This window comes from Heterodontus francisci, chromosome 14 (genome assembly GCF_036365525.1).
Source record: "Heterodontus francisci isolate sHetFra1 chromosome 14, sHetFra1.hap1, whole genome shotgun sequence".
Taxonomy (NCBI): Eukaryota; Metazoa; Chordata; class Chondrichthyes; order Heterodontiformes; family Heterodontidae; genus Heterodontus; species Heterodontus francisci.
The window spans coordinates 24,170,465-24,193,625 of NC_090384.1; positions in this window are offsets into that span (position 1 = coordinate 24,170,465).

Sequence of the window (23,161 nt, forward strand, 5' to 3'; positions counted from 1 at the left end):
ATCACCTCACACTTCTCAGGATTAAACTCCATTTGCCACTGCTCCGCCCATTTTACCAGCCCATCTATATCGTCCTGTAGTCTAAGGCTATCCTCCTCACTATTTACGACACCGCCAATTTTCGTGTCATCTATGAACTTACTGATTAAACCTCCAATATTCACCTCTAAATCATTAATGTACACTACAAACAGTAAGGGTCCCAGCACCACTCCTTGCGGTACACCACTGGTCACAGGCTTCCACTCGCAGAAACAACCCTCTACCATCACCCTCTGCCTCCTGCCACTAAGATAATTTTGAATCCAATTTGCCAAATTACCCTGGATCCCATGGGCCTTTACTTTCTTAACCAATCTCCCATGCAGGACCTTATCAAAAGCCTTACTGAAGTCCATGTAGACTACATCAACTTCTTTACCCTCATCTACACCTCTAGTCACCTCCTCGAAAAATTCAATCAAATTTGTTAGACACAATCTCCCCCTGACAAAGCCATGCTGACTATCCCTGATTAATCCCTGCGTCTCCAAGTGGAGATTAATCCTGTCTCTCAGAATTTTTCCCAATAATTTCCCTACTCACCGGCCTGTAATTACTTGGTTTATTCCTGCTACCCTTCTTGAATAATGGTACCACATTCGCTGTCCTCCAATCCTCTGGTACCTCTCCTGTGGCCAGAAAGGATCTGAAAATTTGTGTCAGAGCCCCCGCTATCTCCTCCCTTGCCTCACATAGCAGCCGGGGATACATCTCATCTGGGCCTGGGGATTTATCCACCTTCAAGCCCGCTAAAACAGCTAATATGTCCTCCTTTTCAATGCTAATTTGATCAAGTATATCACAATCCCTCTCCCTGATCTCTACACCTACATCGTTCCTCTCCATAGTGAACACAGATGAAAAGTAATCATTCAAAACCTCCCTTATGTCCACCAGATCCACACACAGATTGCCTCTATGATCTCTAATGGGCCCCACTTTTTCCTTGGTTATCCTCTTTCCCCTAACATACTTATAAAATGCCTTGGGATTTTCCTTTATCTTGTCTGCCAGTGATTTTTCATGTCCCCTCTTCACTCTCCTAATTACTTTTTTAAGTACTTCCCTACACTTTCTATACTCCTCTAGGGCCTCCGCTGTTTCCAGCACTCTGAATCTGCCATACGCCACCTTTTTTTTCCTTATCCAATCCTCTATATCCCTTGATATCCAGGGTTCCCTTGACCCGTTGGTCCTACTCTTCACCTTTACAGGAACATGCTGCACCTGACCGCTCACAATTTCTCTTCTAAATGACTCCCACTAATCTGATGTAGACTTTCCTGTAAGAAGCTGCTGCCAGTTTACTTTGGCCAGATCCTGTTTTATCATATTGAAATCTGCCTTCCCCCAATTCAGTACTCTCATTTCCGGTCCCTCTTTGTCCTTTTCCGTAACAATCTTAAATCTTACAGAGTTATGGTCACTATCCCCGAAATGCTCCCCCACTGACACTTCTACCACTTGTCCGGCTTCATTCCCTCGGATTAAGTCCAGTAATGCCCCTCCTCTTGTAGGACTCTCTCTGTGCTGGCTCAAAAAGCTCTCCTGAATACACTTGAAGAATTCCGTCCCCTTTAAGCTTTTTGCACCAATACTATCCCCTCTAATATAGGGGAAGTTGAAATCCCTTACTATTATTACCCTATTATTTTTGCACCTCTCTGAGATTTGCCTGCATATCTGCTCCTCTATCTCTCCCTGACTGTTTGGAGGCCTGTAGTACACTCCCAGCCAAGCGACTGCCGCCTTTTTGTTTTTAAGTTCTACCCATAAGGCCTCATTAGAGGAACCTTCTAGGATATCATCCCTCCTTACCGCAGTAATTGTCTCTTTAATCAACAGTGCAATGACACCTCCTCTTGTACCCCCTCCCCTATCACATCTGAAGATTCTATACCCTGGGATATTAAGCTGCCAGTCCTGCCCTTCCCTCAACCATGTCTCAGTAATAGCAATAATATCATATTCCCATGTGTTAATCAATGTCTTCAATTCATCTGCCTTACTAGTAAGACTCCTTGCACTAAAATAGATACAATCCAGCCTTGCATTAGCTGCCTGAGCCTTCACAGGTCTACATTTACTCTGTCCTCCGGACTGGCTTAGCTTCATATTAATATTTGATTGTACAACACCCCCTACTGTGCATCCACTCTGTATCCTATCCTCCTGCCAAATTAATTTAAACCCCCCCCCTCCCCCCAACAGCACTAACAAACCTCCCAGCAAGGATGCTGGTCCCGTTCTGGTTCAGATGCAATCCCTCCATCTTATACAGATCCCACCTACGCCAGAAATAAACCCAGTGATCCAAGAATCTAAAGCCCTCCCTCCTGCACCATCTCCCCAACCATGCATTCATCTGCTCTAACCTCCTATTCATATACTCACTAGCCCGTGGCACTGGAAGAAACCCAGAGATTACAACCTTTGAGGTCCTACTGTTTAATCTGCTACCTAGCTCCCTAAATTCTTTTTGCAGGACCTCATTCCTCTTTCTACCTATGTCATTGGTACCAACGTGGACCACGATCTCCGGTTGTGCAACCTCACCCTCCAGAATACTTTGTTGCCGCTCAGTGATATTCAAGACCCTTGCACCAGGGAGGCAACATATCACCCTGGAATCACGTCTGCGACCACAGAAACGCCTATCTGTTCCTCTAACCATAGAATCCCTTACCACTATTGCCCTCTTATCCCTTTTATTCCAACCCTGCACAGCTGAGTCAGCCATGACATTCTGGTCATGATTCTCGGCGCATTCTCTAGAGGAACCCTCTCTCCCATCGGTAGTCAGAACTGAATACCGGTTAGAAAGTGGGATGTCCTCTGGGGATTCCTGCACTACCTGCCCTGACTTCTTTCTCCATCCAGCAGCCACCCAGTCACCCCGAACTGTGCTTGCTTAGGCACTTGCTTGACTACCTCCTGAAATGTGCCATCCACATAGTCCTCCACCTCGCAGATGTGCCGCAGTGACTCCAGCCGCCGCTCGAGCTCCGAAACCCGAAGCTCGAGCTTCTGCAACCAGAGACACTTTCTGAAGGCATGTTCGCCAAGGTCACATGGCATATCCATGACTTCCCACATTGCACAGGAGGTACATTCCGCTTGGCCAAGCTGCCCTGTCATTACTAACTTAACTTACCAGCTATTTACAATCAACTTTTATCCCCTGTACCTTTGAGGCTGAGAAAGAAAAAGACCAAAGAGCACCTTCCACCACCCCCAGCCAATGAAAATATCCACATTTAACTTACAGTCTCACTCCATGAAAACAGCACTAGTATAGCCAGTAAATACTAAAAATTTACAAATAGCTATCCTCGGGCTTTAATTTAAAAGGAACCTTTTTTTTAACCCCAATCAATCACAGTTTTAACAGCTGCCGCCCACCAACCAATCAGTGTATAGAATTACAGTGATGTCACTGTTTGTTTTTTAACTAAATCCAAATAGATCGCGCGCAGAAACTGTCAGAGAGCCTGCTGCCGACATCCCCGGACTACAGGTTAGTGAAGGGCCTCGAGCCAGCTCTTTCTTTTATAGGTTTGACTTCACTGCCCACTCCTTTCAGGTCCGCTCGCGACATCCCCAGACTACAGGTTAGTGAAGGGCCTCGAGCCCCGCTCTTTCTTTTATAGGTTTGACTTCACTGCCCACTCCTTTCAGGTCCGCTCGCGACATCCCCAGACTACAGGTTAGTGAAGGGCCTCGAGCCCCGCTCTTTCTTTTATAGGTTTGACTTCACTGCCCACTCCTTTCAGGTCCGCTCGCGACATCCCCAGACTACAGGTTAGTGAAGGGCCTCGAGCCCCGCTCTTTCTTTTATAGGTTTGACTTCACTGCCCACTCCTTTCAGGTCCGCTCGCAACATCCCCAGACTACAGGTTAGTGAAGGGCCTCGAGCCCGCTCTTTCTTTTATAGGTTTGACTTCACTGCCCACTCCTTTCAGGTCCGCTGCCGACATCCCCGGACTACAAGTTAGTGAAGGGCCTCGAGCCCCGCTCTTTCTTTTATAGGTTTGACGTCACTCCCCACTCCTTTCAGGTCCGCTGCTGACGTCCGCGGACTACAGGTATTACCTCTAGACTTGACTATTCCAAGTACAGGAGAGGCAGTGGTGACAGGGGAGGTGGTGGCATATTGGTAGGTTCAAATCCCACTACAACAGGTTACAAAATTTGAATTCAATTAATAAAAATATGGAATTAAAAACTAGTCTAATGGTGACCATAAAACTGTTGTGGTTAAAAACCTATCTAGTTTACTAATGCTCTTTAGGGAAGGAAATCTGCTGTCCTTGTCTAGCCTACATATAACTTCAGACCCACAATAATGTGGTTGATTCTTAAATGGCCTAGCAAGCCCCTCTGTTGTAGGGATCGGCTATAAATGCTGGGCTTGCCAATGACACCCACATCCCATGAAAGAATTAAAACAATGTCAGTACTGGACATCCTCCCATGTTTTACTGTCCATTTATATGAGGTTGGCCATAACTGCCTGGGTTCTAACTTGCACCAGCTCCCATTCGCCTATTATCCCTGTGCTTGTTGACCTGCATTGGCTTCCAGTTAAGTAACACCTCAATTTTAAAATTCTTTTCCTTGTTTTCAAATCCCTGCTTGACTTCAGAAGCATAATAGTTGGTTATATGGAAGTTTTACTAGTTATGGAGTCCCCACAAAAAATCTACTCAAATTACCATATGTTTTACACTTACCACAGTTATACAACCTATTAACCTTTAAAACATCTTTGGTGGAAAGCCCTCGAACTTGTCCAAGCTCAACATTTGGATCTGGTATTGGTACCATCGTAGCTTTCCCATTCTTGGTAAAAGCTGTACTGCAATAAAGAATCATAAAGTTAGACGCATATCACTGTATTGTTTTAAATTTGATCTTTAATGCATAAACAGAGTTCAATGCGGGCAAGGTTGGATCCAAGAAAGATAAATTAGAATATTTTTGAAATGATGAGAAACTAGGAGCTGTAGCAGACAAAGAGATTTGGGAGTCCAAGTATACAAATCATTAAAAGCCTGATGAAAAGGCAATTCTAACTTTTGGCATTCCACTATGTTATGTGGAGGAGGAGAATAAGCAAGAATTTCTCTTGAATGCACGTGAGGTTAGGCAGCACCTGAATAGGAGAGCCCCAACAATGAGTCATAGAGACATTATGGCACAAAAAGAGACCATTTGACCCAACAAGACTGTACTGGATCTCTGAAGACCAATCCAGTCAGTCCCATTCCCCTGCTCTATCTTCTTTGCCCTGCAAGTTTATTTCCATCAAGTGTCCATCCAATTTCCTTTTGAAATTATTGTTCGTCTTCGCTTCCACCGCCCTCGCAGCCAGCGGGTTCCAGGTCATTAACACTTGCTGCATAAAAAAGTTCTTCCTCATATCCCCCCGGATCTTTTGCCCAAAACCTTAAATTTGTGCCCCTAGTCCTTGAACCATCAGCTCATGGGAACAGCTTTTCTTTGTTTATCTTATCTAAACCTGCCATAATCTTGTACATTTCTATCAAATCTCCCCTCAATCTCTTTTGCTCCAAGGAGAACAATCCCACCTTCTCCAACTTAACCTTGTAGCTAAAATCCCTCATTTGGAACCGTTATGTATCCTCTCAAGGACTGTCATATTCTTCTTAAAGTGTGTTGCAGAACTGGACACAATACTCTAGTTGTGGCGCAACCAGAGCTTTATAACAGTTCGGCAAAACTTTCCTGCTTTTGTACTCAATACCTCTATTTATAAAGCCCGAGATCCCATATGCTTTGCTCACCACTCTCTCAATATGTCCTGTCATCTTCAAAGATCTATGTATAGGTACCCTCAGGTCCTTCTGTTCCTGCACACTCTTTAGACTGTGCCATTAAGTCTATATTGCCTCTCCCTATCCCTTCTGCCAAAATGCATCACCTTACACTTCTTTATTAAATTCCATCTGCCACTTGTCTGCCCAATCTGCCTATCTATGTCCTGTTTCAGTCCATTTGTATCATGTCCATTATTTGCCACTCCTCCAAGTTTGGCATCATCAGCAAATTTTGAAATATTACTCGATATTCCAGTGTCCAAGTCATATGTATGTTTCTTGTATATATTATACAAATATATTTGTCCTAGCACTGAACCTTGGGGAACACCACTGTCTACCATCCTCCAGTCTGGAAAACACCACGACTCACTGTTTTCTGTCCTTAAGCCAATTTTTTATCCAAGCTGACACTGACCCTCCTATTCTATGAGCCTCAATTTTGTTAACCATCCATTTATGTTCTACTTTGTTAAACGCTTTCTTAAAATCCACATCGACAACATCCATTGCATTCATGTCATCAACCTTCTCTGTTACTTCATCAAAAAATTCGATTTGATTAGTCAGGCATAATCTGCCTTTTACAAATCTATGCTGGCTATCCTTAATTAACACAAACCTTTGTAAGTGCCAACTAGTTTTTTCCCTGATTATTGTTTCTAAAACCTTACCACCACTGATGTTAAACTGACAGGCTTGTAATTACTAGGACTGTCCTTTTACCCTTTCTTGAATAAGGGTGTTGCATTCGTGACTCTCCAATCCTCTGGCACCTCTTCTGTATCTCGGGAAGATAGAAAGATTATGGCAAGTCCTTCTGCTATCTTCACCCCCCACTTCCTTTTAGCAACCTGGGATTCAAACCATCTGGACCAGATGACTTATCCACTCTCAGCATAGCCAGCCTTACCAGTACATCCTGCTTTTCAATTTTCGCCCTATTACTTTTACCATCTTCGCTTTAACCAATATTTTGTCAGCATCCTCTTCCTTAGTAAATACTGATACAAAGTACTCATTCAGTATTCTATCCTTGCCCTGCGCCTCTAAGCATATAATCACACTCTTTGTCCCTAATTGGACCCACTCCGCCTCTAACTATCTTATTATTATTTAAATACAGGTAGAAGATTTTTTTTGGTTCCCTTTCATTTTAACTGCCATTCTATTCTCATATTATCTCTTTTCCAGCCTTATTTTCCTCTCTGCCAACCCTGGTGACTTATTGTAATTGAGCTGGTTCTTGCTTGAAGAATTCACCTGACATGCATCATATACTTTTTTTTTCTTTCATCATATTCTCTATCTTCCTCATCATCCAAGAAGCCCTGGCTTTGGTTCCCCTGCCTTCCAACCTTGTTTGGATGTATCGAGCCTGTATCTGAAGCATCTCCTTCTTAAAGATTATCCATTGTTCCATTACAGCTTTTTCTGCTAGTCTTTGATTCCATTTTACCCAGATTAGATCACTTCTCATCCCATTTAAGTTTGCCCTCTTCCAATTTAGAACTTCTACTTGAGATTGTTCCTTGCTGTTCTCCATTGTCTAAACCTTATGATACAATGATCACTCTTACCAAGTGACCCACAGATACTTGGCCCACCCCATCCCCAGCACCAGATCCAGCAATACCTCCTCTCTAGTTTGACCGAGACCATACTGGTCAAGGAAGTTCTCCTGAACACATTTCAGAAATTCCTCCCTCTCTTTAACCTTTATTCTAACATTATCCCAATTGATATTTGGGTAATTAAAGTTCTCCAATACTCTATAGTTCTTGCACAACTCTATGATTTCCTTCCTCTCTCTCTCACTATTTGAAGGCCTAGAGAATACCCCCAGTCGCGTGATCATACCCTTTTTTGCTTGTCAACTCTAACCAAATGGATTCTGTCTTCGTCCCCTCAAGGGCCTTCTCTCTTTCCAATGCTACAATGTCTTTCCTAATCAGCCCTGTCACACCACCTCCCGTTTATTCTTCCCTATCATTTCTGAACACTTTGCATCCTTGAATATTATGTGCCCAGTCCTCACCATTTTTAAGCCACGTTTCCATTATTGCCACCACATCATATTCCCACATGGCTATGTGCTTGTAGCTCACTAACCTAAGTCACCACACTTAGTGCGTTGTAGATGCATTCTAAACCTTCTCTGTATTTTTAGTATTACTTTTTAGTCCTTGTCTATCCAATATGGTCATCCTTCTTTCTCCAGTACTATCCAACACTCCCACTTTATGCACCTTAGTTCACTTTCTACTTCTATATACTCGTGCCAATTTAGTTTAAACCCTCACCAACCACACTAGTGAACCTCCCCACGAGGATATCGCTACCAATCCTTTTTTTTTATTCGTTCATGGGATGTAGGCATTGCTGGCTAGGCCAGCATTTACTGCCCATCCCTAACTGCGCTTGAGAAGGTGGTGGTGAGCCACCATCTTGAACTACTGCAGTCCATGTGGGGTAGGTACACCCACAATGCTGTTAGGAAGGGAGTTCCAGGATTTTGACCCAGCAACAATGAAAGAACAGCGATATAGTTCCAAGTCGGGATGGTATGTGGCTTGGAGGGAAACTTGCAGGTGGTGGTGTTCCCGTGCATCTGCTGCGCTTGTCCGTCTAGGTAATGGAGGTCAAGGGTTTGTAAGGACCTTTGGTGCATTGCTGCAGTGCATCTTGTAGATGGTACTGTGCCACAGTGCGTCATTGGAAGAGGGAGTGAATGCCTGTGGATGGGGTACCAATTAAGTGGGCTTTTTTGTCCTGGATGGTGTCAAGCTTCTTGAGTGTTGTTGGAGTTGCACCCATCCCGGCAAGTGGTGGGTATTCCATTACACTCCTGACTTGTGCCTTGTAGATGGTGGACAGGCTTTGGGAAGTCGGGAAGTGAGTTACTCGCCTCAGGATTCCTAGCCTCTGACCTACTCTTGTAACCAAGGTATTTATATGGCTGCACCAGTTCAGTTTCTGATCAATGGTAACCCTCAGGATGCTGATAGTGGGGGATTCAGCGATCGTAATGCCATTGAATGTCAAGGGGGGATGGTTAGATCCTCTCTTGTTTGAGATAGTCATTGCCTGGCACTTGTGTGGCACGAATGTTAATTGCCACTTATCAGCCCAAGCCTTGATATTGTCCAGGTCTTGCTGTATTCCTACATGGACTGCTTCAGTATCTGAGGAGTTGCGAATGGCGCTGATCATTGTGTAATCATCAGTGAACATCACCACTTCTGACCTTATGATTAAAGGAATGTCATTGATGAAGCAGCTGAAGATTTTTGGGCCTAGGCTGCCCTGCAGTGATGTACTGGAGCTGAGATGATTGACCTCTAACAATCACAATCATCTTCCTTTGCGCTAGGTACGACTCCAACCAGCAGAGAGTTTTCCCCCTGATTCCCATTGACCGATACCATACTCAGTCAAATGCTGCCTTGATGTCAAGGGCAGTCACTCTCACATCACCTTTTAAGTTCAGCTCTTATGTCCATGTTTAAACCAAGGCTGTAATGAAGTCAGGAGCTGAGAGGCCCTGGCAGAACCCAAACTGAGCAAGTTATTGCTCAGAAAGTGCTGCTTTATAGCACTCTCTTTGACACTTTCCATCACTTTACTGATGATCGAGAGTAGACTGATGGGGTGGTAATTGGCCTGGTTGGACATATCCTGCTTTTTGTGTACAGGACATACCTGGGCAATTTTCCACATTGCTGGGTAGATGCCAGTATTGTAGCTGTACTGGAACAGCTTGGCAAGGGGCATGGCAAATTCTGGAGCACAGGTGTTTAGTAATATTGCCAGAATGTTGTAAGAGCCCATAGCCTTTGCAGTATCCACTGCCTTCAGCCGTTTCTTGATATCATGTGGTGTGAGCTGAATTGGCTGAAGACTGGCATCTGTGATGCTGGGGACTTCAGGAGGAGGCTGAGTTGGATCATCCATTGAGCATTTCTGGCTGAAGATTGTTGCAAATGCTTTAGCCTTATTTTTTGCACTGATGTGCTGGGCTCCCTTATTATTGAGGATTGAGATATTTGTCGAACCACCTCCTCCAGTTAGTTATGTAATTGTCCACCACCATTCACAACTAGTGGCAGGACTTCAGAGCTTAGATCTATCTGTTGGTTGTGGGATCATTTAGCTCTGTCTATCGAATGCTGCTTACGATGTTTGGCGTGCAAGTAGGCCTGGGTTGTAACTTCAGCTAGTTGCTAACTCATTTTGAGGTATGCCTCCTGCTGCTCCTGGCATGCCCTCCTGCACTCTTCTTTGAACCAGGTTGATGCCCCGGCTTGATGGTAATGGTAGAGTGGGGTAAATGCCGGACCAGAGGTTACAGATTGTGGTTGAGTACAATTCTGCTGCTGCTGATGGCCCACAGCGCCTCATGGATGCACAGTTTTGTGTTGCCAGATCTGTTTGAAAACTATTCCATTTAGCACGGTGGTAGTGCCACACAACACAATGGAGGGTATCCTCAGTGTGAAGATGGGATGTTTTCACAAGAGCTGTGCGGTGGTCACTCCTACCAATACTGTCATGGAAAGATGCATCTGTGGCAGGCAGATTGGTGAGGATGATGTCAAGTATGTTTTTTCTTCTAATATAAAATAAAAACAAGAAATGCTGGAACCACTCAGCAGGTCTGGCAGCATCGGTGGAAAGAGAAGCAGAGTTAACGTTTCGGGTCAGTGACCCTTCTTCGGAACCATCTGTTGGTTCCCTCACCACTTGCCGCAGACCTAATCTAGCAGCTATGTCCTTTTCAGACTCAGCCAGCTCGGTCAGTAGTGGTGCTACCGAGCCACTCTTGGTGATGGACATTGAAGTCCCCCACCCAGAGTAGATTCTGCGCCGTTACCATCCTCAGTGCTTCTTCCAAGTTTTGTTCAACATGGAGGAGTACTGATTCATCACCTGAGGGAGGGCGGTAGGTGGTAATCAGCAAGAGGTTTCTTTTCCTATGTTTGACCTGATGCCATGAGACATCATGGGGTCCAGAATCGATGTTGAGGTCTGCCAGGGCAACTTCCTCCCGACTGTATAACACTGTGCCACCACCTCTGCTGGCTCTGTCCTGCTGGTGGGACAGGTTATACCCAGAGATGGTGATGGTGGTATCTGGGACATTGTCTGTCAGGTATGATCTCGTGAGTATGACTATGTCAGGCTGTTTCTTGACTAGTCTGTGGGACAGCTCTGTTAACTTTGGTTTCATGACCATCATTAGACTAGCTTTTAATTCCATATTTATTAATTGAATTCAAATTCCGCCTTCTGCCGTGGTGGGATTTGAACCCATGTCCCCAAAGCATTACCCTGGGTCTCTGGGTTATTCGTCCAGTAACAATATCACTACGTCACCGCCTCCCCAAATCCAGTTGAAGTGCAAACTGTTGTGTTTCAGTAGGTGCCTCCTGCCCCAGAACTCGTCCCAATGCCTCAAGAATCTGAAGCCGTCCCTCCTGCACCATGTCTCAAGCTGCTCATTTATCTTCCCTATCTTCCTATTTCTGCACTCGCTTGTGCATGACACTGGGAGTAATCCAGAGGTTACTACCTTCAAGGTCCTACTTTTTCACTTCCACCGTAGCTCCTGAAAATCTCACTATAGGACCTCAATACCTGCCCTTGTTATGTCATTGGTACCAAAATGTACCACAACCTCTGGCTTACTCCCTTCCCACTGCAGAATATTTTTCACCCTGGTTGTGATGTCCTTCACCCTGGCACCAGGGAGGCAATACACCATACAGAACTCACAATGACATTTACAGAAGTGCCTGTCTGTTCCCCTAATTGTGGAATCTTCTGTAACAACTGCATTTCTACTCTTTGCTGTGCCATGCTCTGAACTGCACTCCTTCAAGGTGTCATCACTCATCGCAGTCTCCAGTGTTGAGTACAGGTTGGAGAATAGCACATACCCTGAAGACTCGTGCACTTCCTGCCTCTTCTTACTCTTCCAGATGGCTACCCACCTACCATCCTGAATTTTCAATGCCTGTGGGGTGGCCACCTCCCGCAACCTACGATCGAAGAAACTCCCATCCTTCCTGATGCTCCCTCTTTAAGTAAGGAGACCAAAACTGTACATAGTACTCTCGGTGCCATCTCACCAATGCCCTGTACAGTTGTAGCAAGACGTCCCTAATTTATACTCCATCCCCCTTGCAATAAATGCCAACATTTCCATTTGCCTTCCTAATAACTTGCTGTACCTGCAGGCTAACATTTTGTGATTCATGTACAGGGATACCCAGATCCCTCGGCACCGCAGAACTCTGCAATCTCTCTCCATGTAAATGATATTCTACTTTTCTACTCTTACTACCAAAGTGGACAACCTCACATTTTGTCACATTATAATCCACCTGCTATGTTTTTTTCCCACTCACTTGACTGTTCGATATCTCTTTGCAGACACTTTATGTCCTCCTCACAACTTGCTTTCCTGCATATCTTTGTATTGTCCACAAATTTGGCTACAATACACTCGGTTCCTTCATTCAAGTCATTCATATAGATCATAAATAGTTGTGGCCCCAGCACTGATCCCTGTAGCACTCTACTAATTACAGTACAATCTAGTTAGTACCTTGTTTAAACTATTAATTTTAATTAATGCCTCTAGACCTCTTCTGCACACTATGTATTTATCCTGATTGAATGTTTTAATTTCCTGGCTGCTTTTCTGAATGAATGCCCCAGTTTAGCCAGAGAAAAAGAGAAATACTCACCAACTAATCAGTTACCTGCTTTCCTGTGATGTCACACTTTGATTTTTTTTTTTCCTCCTTTCTTCAAACACAGTCGCCCTGTTCTGAATCTCTCTGTTCTATGGTCGCTCTTTATACCTGCTGGTCTCACTGTGTTCCTGTTTCTGGTCTTGCTCTACTCTGCTGCCCCTCTTTATACCTGCTGATCTCATTGTGCTGTTGAGATATCCAGCCGTTCATATATTTTCTACATCTCAGTAAAATCCATTATTTGCAGAAGCTTTGGGTTAGTAGGTATGTTGTAAGAGAGTTGTGCGACCTACTGCTGGATGAGTTACATCTCTACCTTCATAGTAGCATGTTTGTCTCTATACTTTTTAAGATCACGATAGTGGTAAATAGCTATATGCTAGCTCTGAGCTAAATCTCCAAGAATTTGCAGAAATTGCTGGATGTGATTTTCAAGTCTACATGTGTCTTTGGCAACACCATAACAAAAGTTTTCGACTTCTCACAGGAACTTACAGAACTCCTGGCAGCATAGCCCTAGCTAAGAAGCAGCCAGGGGCTAGTTGATACTTCCACCTCCATGAAAGCACAGACTGCACCTTTGGAGACAACAGGGAGCAGAATGGAATGTTGCATGAATTGCTGCTTACAGATTATGGCAATCCCTGTGTGATAGGGCTTTCAGGACCCAATGATAAGTGTCATTGGACCTGCTATCCTGTTGATCATAGGAACTGTACTCCAGCTGCCTCAAGCTGATGTCTTTAGGGGCAGCTTCTGGCTTTCCCTCCTCAGTGAAACAGGGCAGTGAGACCAGGCTGTCCAGGAGGACCCTGTAGAGACAGAGCCAGTTGCAGCTTCAAGCCAGAAGCCAGGTGCATGAGTCAAGTTTCACTTCAGTCCCATGACCCTTCTTAGTCGTATAAAGAGTAAATTATATCACATGATTCATGCCCCCAGATGGCTGAGAGGAGCATCAGAATAGATTAGAAAGGCATGTATCATTATCTGGACGAAGCAGTGTTTGCACTTGTTTACATTGTTTGCACTTTGCAATTATTGTATTAGAATACTGTGCAATGACATGGTGCTTTGTAATTCATAGAGGTTACAGGATACAATCATTTGGTGCTGACTTATTCACTCAGATGATGATTGTTGGCAGGGTCATGCTGGGAAAGGAGGGCTATTGCGTTGTATGGTTATACAATGAATAGTGGTTTGAGAGAATATTCCTTCCTTTGAAAGTTAGGCAGAAGGAGGTCTGTCTCTGGTATCATAGAATCATAAGTTCATACAGCACAGAAGGAAGCCATTTGGGTCTTTAAGCCTGTACTGGCTCTTTGAAAGAGCTACCCACTTACTCGCAAAATTTTCTTTTTAAGTATATAGCCATGTCCTTTTAGGAAGTTACTATTGAATCTGCTTGTATCACCCTTTCCAGCAATACATTGCAGATCAGAAAATCACACTGATTAAAAACATTTTCCTCATCTCCGGCCTGGCTTTTGTCAGTTACCTTAAATCTGTGTCCTCCAGTGACCCTCTGCCAGTGGAAACAATTGCTTCTGATCTACTCTATCTACACTCCTTATAATTTTGGGCACCTAAATTATTTCTCCCCTTAATCTTCTTTGCTCCAGGAAGAACAATCCCAGCTTCTTTAGCCTCTCCACAAAGCTAAATTCCTTAATCCCTGGTATCATTCCAGTAAATCTGGGAGTTATCAAGGTTTATGCCTCTATTTAGAATGTCAGGAACCCAATCTTTATTTTAAAAACAGCTTTATCAACTAGTCCTTCCAACTGAAAATTTTGTGAATGATCTTTCACCCCCTTGAAAATTGTACCATTTATCTTGCATTCTTCTCTTCACTTTTCCTTTCAAATGCATCACTTCACATTTATGAGCATTAAATTTAATCTGCAGTGTGTCTGGCAATTTCACCAATCTATGTCCTCCTGATATCTACTATCATTCTCCTCACTATTTACGACATTTCCAAACTTTGTGTCAGCTGCAAACTTTGAAATTACACCCTCTATTCTCAGATCCAGGCCATTAATATATATCAAAGAGACCAGTGGTCCCAATACAAACCCCTCGGTGATACCACTGTATATTTCTCGAGTCTGAAAAACAACCATTCTCTACTACATGCTGCTTTCTGTCTCAGCTAATTTCGTATCCATGCAGTCATTACGCCTTTCAGCCCATGGACTTCAGATTAGCTATTTTATGGCACTTGATCAAAAATGCCCATAAGGAAAGCCATAGCGATGTCTTAGCTGCGGGTGGGATATAGAAGTCCCACTAAACTTCCAGTGGGCTAAACCTGTGAGATACTGTCAAAAGCAAGTCATAGGTAGACTCAGTTACACAGAGGAGATGACTTATGAGACATCTGCCCTCTGATGGTCCATGCAGTGGTCAGTGAAGACTCTTCTGAACACAGGATCTCCTGATGACCTGCTCCATGTGATCCTGGAGCAAAGACCTTCTCATCACCCAGGTCAATGAGCAGCCCTTCCTGAATTGCAATGGCATAGCAGCCTATATTTATTCTGGTTGCCTGCTCTGGAGCATATTGTATATATCCCTTCCCCATCTGTCCAGGCAGAGAAGATGTGCTATCAATATTTCAATGGTACGCTCAATGATCAGCATACTAGATGCAAGTGACTTATTGCACCAAACCTCTGTTCCTGTTCAAGCCACTCTAATTAGAATCATGGAGCAGGGAGGGTTGAATGATGAAGGATGAAGGCATGATGGCAACTTCCTGCATATCAGGCACGAGCTGTCATATTTCAAGTGGACATTGAGGAGTGAAATCCCTTCCTTTTCACACAACTGAATGGATGTTCAATGGGCACCCACAATGCAATGAGGGTGCCACTGATTTTATCCTGGATCATGGGGAGGCAGCAACCCCGTAAAATTGTATGGCCTCATTTTTCAACTGCCTGTTGCAATTCCAAGGGCTTTGAATTGGGTTGGTCCCATGTAAAGGACATGAATCTATGCCTGCACTTCACACTGATTGATGTTACAGAGATTCCCCTAGGTAGCCTGAAAAGACCCAGTGCCATAGAAATTGAGGGCAGTGAGGAGACATTGGGAGGGCAGTGTGTGCAGATCAGTGTGTCTTCAGATTTTTTGCAGAGGGTGAATGAGATTCCCTAATGTCCCTTTGATGAAGTGCATTCTATTTTTGCGCAACTTCTTCGAAAGGTGTTTGTATGGAATTTCAGAGGGTAAAGCAAATTAATTTTGATCATTGGGAATGCAGGCACTAAAGGTAGTGGCCACATATGAGGACGTGAGGGAAATAATTCCGGAAGAATTAAAAAATTCACTCGCTCCGTAAGTGAGGTGAGCTGAGGTGAGAGTGACTGCCCTTGATGTCAAGGCAGCATTTGACCGAGTATGGCATCAAGGAGCCCTAGCAAAACTGGAGTCAATGGGAATCAGTGGGAAAACTCTCCACTGGTTGGAGTCACACCTAGTGCAAAGAAAGATGGTTGTGGTTGTTGGAGGTCAATCCTCTCAGTCCCAGGACATCACTGCAGGAGTTCCTCAGGGTAGTGTCCTAGGCCCAACCATCTTCAGCTGCTTCATCAGTGACCTTCCTTCAATCATGAGGTTAGAAGTGGGGATGTTCACTGATGATTGCACAATGTTCAGCACCATTTACGACTCCTCAGATACTGAAACAGTCTGCGTAGAAATGCAGCAAGATCTGGACAATATCCAGGCTTGGGCTGATAAGTGGAAATTAACATTCGTGCCACACAAGTGCCAGGCAATGACCATCTCCAACAAGAGAGAATCTAACTATCTTCCCTTGACATTCAATGGCATTACGATCACTGAATCACCCACTATCAACATCCTAGCGGTTACCATTGACCAGAAACTGAACTGGAGTAGCCATATAAATACCGTGGCTACAAGAGCAGGTCAGAGGATAGGAATTATGCGGCGAGTAACCCACCTCCTGACTCCCCAAAGCCTGTCCACCATCTACAAGACACAAGTCAGGAGTGTGATGGAATACTCTCCACTTGCCTGGATGGGTGCAGCTCCAACAACACTCAAGAAGCTCTACACTATCCAGGACAAAGCAGCCTGCTTGATTGGCACCCCTTCTACAAATATTCACTCCCACCACCACCAACGCACATTGGCAGCAATGTCTACCATCTACAAGATGCACTGTAGCAACTCATCAAGGCTCATTCGACTGCAGCTTCCAAACCTGCGACCTCTACCACCTAGAAGGACAAGGTCAGCAAATGAATGGGAACACCACCTCCCCATGTTCCTCCCCAAGCAACACACTATTCTGACTTGGAACTATATCGCCATTCGTTCACTGTCGCTGGGTCAAACTACTGGAACTTCCTTCCTAACAGCACTGTGGGTGCACCTACCCACATAGACTGCAGTGGTTCAAGAAGCCAGCTCACCACCACCTTCGAAAGGGCAATTAGGAATGGGCAATAAATGCTGGCCTAGCCAGCGACGCCCACATCTCATGTATGAATAAAAAAAAACATGTGGAGAACTAGATGGTTTCAACAGCCAGACAGACAGCTGAGATTGCTGATGATTTTGAGCTTGTTTACAAGCCTGAACCCTTTGTCCATCACCTGACAAAGCTTAGAAGGCAAGTAGCTTTATATCCCAGCATTAGTACTGAAGACCTGTGCTCCAGAACTTGCCACACCCCTAGCCAAGCTGTTCCAGTATAACTACAACACCGGCATCTACCCTGCAATGTGGAAAATTGCCCAGGTATGTCCTGTACACAAAAAGCAGGACAAGTCCAACCCGGCCAATTACCGCCCCATCAGTCTACTCTCAATCATCAGCAAAGTGATGGAAGGTGTCATCAACAGTGCCATCAAGCAGCAGTTGCTTAGCAATAACCTGCTCAGTGATACCCAGTTTGTGTTCCGACAGGGCCACTCAGCACCTGATCTCACTACAGCCTTGGTTCAAACATGGACAAAAGAGCTGGACTCAAGAGGTGAGGTGAGAGTGACTGCCCTTGACATCAAGGCAGCATTTGACCGTGTATGGCATCAAGGAGCATGAGCAAAACTGGAGTCAATGGGAATCGGGGGGAAACTCTCTCCTGGTTAGAGTCATACCTAGCGCAAAGGAAGATGGCTGTGGTTGTTGGAGGTCAATCATCTGAGCTCCAGGACATCACTGCAGGAGTTCCTCAGAGAAGTGTCCTAGGCCCAACCATCTTCAGCTGCTTCGTCGATGACCTTCATTCAATCATAAGGTCAGAAGTGGGGATGTTCACTGATGATTGCACAATGTTCAGCACCATTCGCGACTCCTCAAATACTGAAGCAGTCTGTGTAGAAATGCAGCAGGACCTGGACAATATCCAAGCTTGGGCTGATATGTGGCAAGTAACGTTTGTGCTACACAAGTGCCAGGCAATGACCATCTCCAAAAAGAGAGAATCTAACCATCTCCCCTTTATATTCAATGGCATTCACCAAGGCTCCTTAGACAGCACCTTCCAAACCTGCGAGCTTTACCACCTCGAAGGACAAGAGCAGCAGATTCATGGGAACATCACCACCTGCAAGTTCCCGTCCAAGTCACACACCATCCTGACCTGGAACTATATCACCGTTTCTTCACTGTCGCTGGGTCAAATTCCTGGAACTCCCTTCCTAACAGCACTGTGGGTGTACCTACCTCACATGGACTGCAGCGGTTCAAGAAGGCAGCTCACCACCACCTTCTCAAGGGCAATTAGGGATGGGCAATAAATGCTGGCATAGCCAGTGACACCCACTTCCCATGAATGAATTTAAAAAAAAGCTGGGGACAAGAAGGGACAGCTGGGAATGCCCCAGGATCCCCTCATCAGGCCAGAAAGGAAGATGCTGAGGGTGGAAATGAGTTCTGAAATCCTAAGTGTTGCCACAAGGTGGGACACCTTCATGCAGAATGCTGGAAATTGCAGGGTAAACCCATGGGACTTATTGGGGTACACAAAGCCAATCCAGAGAAAGGGACCCTGACCGAGAGTACAACAGATCAGGCTGTAGCTCTGATTGCAGCTATAAGGCCAAGTAAAAAAAGTCGCTGTTAGTACAGAAGACGTGTAGAAGATACTTGAGAGTTATAGGGAATTCTTGTCAAAAGGAAAAGTGACTCCTTATCCCTCAAGCGAGGCAGGCAAACCTATAGTTATACCTAGGGATACAGGAGCCACCCAAACTCTTTTGCTGCGGAAAGGCATAACTTTTCCACCAGAGAGTGCATTGAATGCTAAGGTTTTAGTGAATGGTATTGGCGGGAAGTATATACCTGTATCTTTGTATCGGGTGCACCTGGAGTGTGAGCTAATTCTGGAATGGTAACCGTAGGCATTGTCAATAGTTTGCCTGTAAGATGGAGTTGACCTACTCCTGGGGAATGTTTTGGCTGGTGCGAAAGTATTAGTTTCTCCAGTATTCATGGAAAGACTAAGTGAAGTCAAAGAGGCTGAATAGTTGCAGGAAAAGGTTCCAGGAATTTTGCCTTTATGTGTAGTGACCCGAGCAATGACTAAACAAGTTCCATTGTTGGACGTCAAATTGGCACCATAGACAGATTGCTAAATATCTGAAATTTTTTGGGGGGAATTGGATAATCCGTAGGAAATGTTCAATACATCTTCGCTGATCAAGGCTCAGCAAGCCAATCCTAAGTTAAATAAGGTGGCACAATCAGCTCTAATGGAAGCTGAGGCAAGAAGATTTCCAGAAGGGTACTATATTAAAACTGAGATTCTGATGAGGAAGTGGAAACTTCCTTACAGACCTGCAGACGAAGAATAAATGGTTATTCACCAGATAGTGGTACTGTCCAAGTATCGCAGGGAAATATTAGGGATAGCCCATGAAATTTCTCTCGTGGGACATGTGGGGATCTGGAAGACCCAATCATGTTTTGGTCGACATTTTTACTGGCCAGGTCCTTCCAGGACGTGGTGCAGTTTTGGAAAGTGTGCCTTACGTGCCAGCTTGTGGGAAAACTGCAACTTGCCATAAAACTAGCACCTCTAAATCCCATACCAGTTTTTGGGGAACCATTCAGTAGGGTGTTGGTCGACTGTGTGGGACGCATACCAAAAACAAAATCAAAATATACTAATTATTATGGATATGGCTACTCAGTTCCCAGAGGCCGTTCCCTTGAAGACAATTTCTGCTAAGATAGTGGTAGCGATGTTAACCCAATATTTCACTAGATATGAATTACCAACTGAGATTCAGTCGGATCAAGGTTCCAATTTTATGTCTAAAATTTTCCAGGAAGTTATGGGTAATTTGGGTATAACACAGTTAAAGTGTTCAGCATACCACCTATAGACACAAGGGGCTTGAAAACGGCATCATCAAACCCTCAAAACGATGATCAGGGCATACTGTTATGAACATCTCCATGATTGAGATAAAGGGCTAGAATTTCTTTTGTTTGCCGCTAGGGATTCACCTAATGAGTCTATAGGTTTTAGTCCTTTTGAATTAGTTTATGGACATGAGATAAGAGGTCCTCTAACACTAATTAATGAAAGATTTATAGAACAGAAGACCAAATTTTCCATGTTAGGTTATGTATCTGTGATCTGGGAGTGCTCACAAGAGCATGCAAAGTGGCTCAGATACACCTTAAAGCTTCCCAAACAACTACCAAGAAGTGGGCAGACAAGTATGCTAAGACCTGAACATTTCAACCAGGGGATGAGGTGTTGGTATTACTGCCTTTACAGGGTGAACCGCTGAAAACATGGTTCAGTGTTCCATATAAAGTGGTCAAAGAATTGGCAAAGTAAATTATTTGATTGACATTCCAGACTGCCAGAAAAAAAAATCGGCAGTGTCATTTCAATATGTTGAAACAATATCATCACTGGGAGGAGGCTAAGCAAATACAGGTATTTCAAGTAGTAGGGACAGTGAAGGATGAAAGGGATAGTGAGGATGAGGCAGAAGGAGGCCTAGATAATTCTCAAATTGAATCTCTTACTATCTGATTATCTAATACTGAATTTGCATTGAGGGGAGGTGGTGGCACTAAATTAATAGCCCAGAGGCCCATGTTAGTGCTCTGGGTTTATGGGTTCAAATCCCATCACAGCAGATGTGAAATTTGAATTCAGTTAATAAATCTTGAATTTAAATAAAGCTGGCCATGGTGACCATGAAACCATTGTCAACTGTTGTAAAAACCCATCTCGTTCACTAACATCCTTACCTGATGCTGCATTTCTCCTGAGAAGCTGGGGAAAAACCTGCCAGATTAATTCTCAATGCCACCTGAAAAGAACTGCTGCAGAAAAGATCCCAATGACCACCACCACCCCCGCCACCCCCCACCATCGACATGTACTCAGACGCCAGACTGTATGCCATTTTGGGACATAACATATCTCATCCGTTTTCTTCAAGAATTAACAAGTATTTGGCCAAAGTATTCTTTTTTGTCTTTTTTTTTGTAAAAGAGCTCGGCAGAGAAAATTTCTTTATGCGACTGAAACCAATAAGCAGATGAGAAGGAACAGAATAAAAGTAAAATACTGCAGATTCTGGAAATCTGAAATAAAAACAGAAAATGCTGGGAAATACTCAGCAAGTCAGGCAGCATCTGTGGAGACAGAAGCAGAGTTAACGTTCTAGGCCATTCTGACGTCACAGAGTCCAAATGGCTGATTTAACATCAGTATTCTTAATTTGGAGAAGGAATGTGCAGATAACATATTCCTACATCAGTCTGCAAACTATACGCGCAGAGATGCAAAATGGGCCCAGCACTAGGATTATTTAAAGGCCACCAATCTAAATTGCAGGTAAGGTTTTTCTTTGGAGCATTTTCGATTTCAAAGTGTCTGGAAGTACTCTGGAGTGTATTTGAAAGTGCCTGGTGAGTTCCTGGATTTACCAGAGAGAGCTGACACATTCTGACAGGGGTGGGGGGAAAGAGGGTAGGTGACCTGTACACTCAAAGGCTATAACAGGTATGGGGGCAGTTCTGGCAGTGCCTCTGGGTCTGCAGCATGACAGGGAGATGGAGAAGAGGCTGACAGGGCAAGCTCTTTGCCTTACCCTCTGCTAAGTTGAATCCAGAGACCTTCATGCTCCTTGACTGTGATAGGAGGCTGTTTGGCAGGCCAGTCAATGTACCCAGCATCTCGGTCTGCATGCCCATCACATTTCTCATATATGACACCTCATCAAGATCCTCATCTGAGTCATCTGCAGCAGAACACATCTGTTACCTCACATTTCGGTGATCTAGCAACTGAAGCATCTTTTACCCCTGGCCGGCTGGAGGTCACTTGTACCCGGATGACTCACCACATACTGATGACAACTCCAAGCTAGGTATTTGCAGTGCCAGTATCTGAACTGGTGGCTTTGAGTGTCAGATCAATTTACAGAGCTTCTTCATCAGTGCTGTGCTGTTTCGCTCTTTCCCTTTCTTGGCGCTGCTGTAGCTGGGCAGGTGGCCATTTTCAGGTGTCTGTAAGCAGGAAATCTGAAGGAAAAGGTTGGTATGAGGGAAGTGAGTTAGGCTGGGAAGCAAGAGGTCCATGGTCAAACCATCAGCAGCTGTCTCATCATGCCAGATCGCAGGATGAGGGTCTGCTGGGAGTCGAGAAGTGGCATAAGGCAGGAACAGACTATCATCCTCAATGTTCTGAGTGACATTGGATGCCACAGGCTCCATCAAAATTGACCCCATGATGCGGACAACCATTTTCTCTGTAGAGCTAAAGAGATGCAGGCATCTTTGTCCCCCGTCAGTTCTGCTCTGCTCCTGCAAGAGTGTTAGTGATTGTGTAGTACTGTGTTTGGGTGATATACCTGCCTCAGTTAAATAGCTGAAGGTATGTGGAGCTGTCAAGAGATAGGTGTGATGCTGGCACCATTGGTAGATGTGTGAAGTTGAGATGGCGTGTCTGGATGTTAGGGCATGAGTCCTGAATGCCAGAGAGTGTTTATGGATGAGTAATAGTGGTGTGGTACATTCAGCAGCATGAGATGCTGATATTGAGATGGGTAGGAGATATCATGTGAAGATGACAGACTGATCTTGACCAGCCACACGAGGTCATTAGACATCGTGTGGCACTGCTGTGAGTCCCTTGGGTCCAGACTCAATGAGTTGACTTCCATGATCATCTGCTCCCTTCTGAGGATGGTCTGCGAGGGCACCCTGGCCCCCTGTAGAACTATGGCGTTTCTCCTGCCCACCTGGACTACTAATGCCTCTAGTGCCACATAGAAACATAGAAAATAGGAGCAGGAGTAGGCTGTTTGGCCCTTCGAGCCTGCTCCGCTATTCATTATGATCATGGCTGATCATCCAACTCAGTAACCTGTTCCCGCTTTCGCCCCATACCCTTTGATCCCTTTAGACCCAAGAGCTATATCTAACTCCTTCTTGAAAACATACAATGTTTTGGCCTCAACTGCTTTCTGTGGTAGCGAATTGCACAGGCTCACCCACTCTCTG